This window comes from Sinocyclocheilus anshuiensis, unplaced genomic scaffold (genome assembly GCF_001515605.1).
Source record: "Sinocyclocheilus anshuiensis isolate Anshui unplaced genomic scaffold, SAMN03320099.WGS_v1.1 scaffold1509, whole genome shotgun sequence".
Taxonomy (NCBI): domain Eukaryota; kingdom Metazoa; phylum Chordata; class Actinopteri; order Cypriniformes; family Cyprinidae; genus Sinocyclocheilus; species Sinocyclocheilus anshuiensis.
In genome coordinates this window covers 65943-67819 of record NW_015547723.1, presented here as the reverse complement: position 1 = coordinate 67819, position 1877 = coordinate 65943, and positions in this window count along the sequence as shown.

Genomic DNA, 1877 nt, shown 5'->3' with positions numbered 1-1877 from the left:
CACACACACACACACACACACACACACACACACACACACACACACACACACACAGACACACGCACGCACGCACGCACGCACGCACACACAGACACTACATATACTATATATTGTACACAGTATATTATTTTTATATATATTTTGTATATATCATTAATGGCTTTTGTTAAATATATAGACACACACTCCATACAAAAACACCTTGCCATAGTATTGTGGCCTAATTTTGCTTGGGCAAGCATACAAAATTGCATCACATTTTCTTAAAAAAAAAAAAAAACTTTTGTATTCAGGTTTAAAGTGGAAAAAAGTAATTTAAAAAAGTCGCTATGCAATACTGTTTGTGCTGCTAGAGGACACAAAACCACACTTCAGCTTTATAGAAAGTGCTCATTAATGGCTTTTGTTTTGTTGCCATACTTGTTGGGCAAGTATGCAAAATTACATCTCATTTTCTTAAAAAAAGTAAAAATCTACTTTAAACTATGTACATAATATTTATTATATTATTCTAAATTATACCTTGCCTAGCCTATTCTCTCTTTATTTAATTGAAAAGGACTGATTTGAGAGAGAAGTGAACTGGATTATGAGATTCTGGGAAGAGTGTTATTGATAACACTATTGTAGCAACAGCATAAGCAGAGTAGAAGAAACCAAAAAGACTTCAGCAAGACCATCTAAACTGATAAAACTAAAGAAAAGACATCCAGATGGAGAACCGCAGCCTATATTTTTGTAGTTTTATTTGTATTTTCTGTTTTGAAAAGAAGGACACCGGGTTACATTCTCTCCATGCTGGCAGACTGAAGCACCCTCTAACTGTGTAACAACATAACAGGTGGCTAAGTGAAATCACTGCTAATGACTTTAACAGCTAAGCTAATATTTAACATGCCACAAACATTACCTCAACCCTGGGCCACCTCGATGTACAAGGTGAAACTCTCTCTCTCTCTCACACACACTCCTGCTGTCAGTAACGTGAGGGGTGTTGACCCAGCCATAGCTGTCATTCAAGGTTTAGAATTCCACTGGCCTTCCCAGCCCCCCTCAGCTATTGGCCAGCGCTGTCCAGCGATCGGTCTGGACCCCAGCAGTGTGTGACAACAGGTGCAGAGACACCAGCTTTCTCTCTCCTCTCACACAGTCCTCTCTTCCATGTTTGTCAAAGACATTCTTTCCATGTTTCAACTCCCACTGGCCATGGAGATAATGTTGTCTTCTCTGGATTCACGAGAAGAAGTCAGGGAGGATGGGATAGCAATAAACTGGGCAGTTTTTTTTTTGTTAAAATGTTTGAATTTTCCACATTCATCTTAAGACCTTCGTATAAAAATTAACCTTTTGTGAGTCTAGCACTCGGCACGCAGGGTTGTGATACTCCTGTACAGTATGTAAGATAATAGGTCATTTCAGATTTTAGTTTATTGATAATTTCTGGTCCTGTGTCTGCTATCTTTGAAAAATCCCCAAACATTTTTTTTCTTTTCATTTATTGAAGAAAATGTGAGTGGTGCAAATGCAAAACTCACAGCCACAGTTCTACACATTTATTTACTTATTTGAAACTTCAAATTGATCTTGCTTTAAGTTTAAACATTTATTTTGCTATATAAATTACTGAATAAAAATACATAAAATATTTTACTTATATAAAATACAAAAAAAATATCTTAATAAAAATATTGTATTTATTTTCCAGTCCACATATCTAAATAAACTTAAAATAAGATCTATATTTAACTATTTTAAGATGCAACACTATATATAATATATTAATACTTCATCAACATTTGTACCTTTAATATAACTGTATTTTGTGATATTGACTTCATTGATATCATGACATATGTATATATATATATATATATATA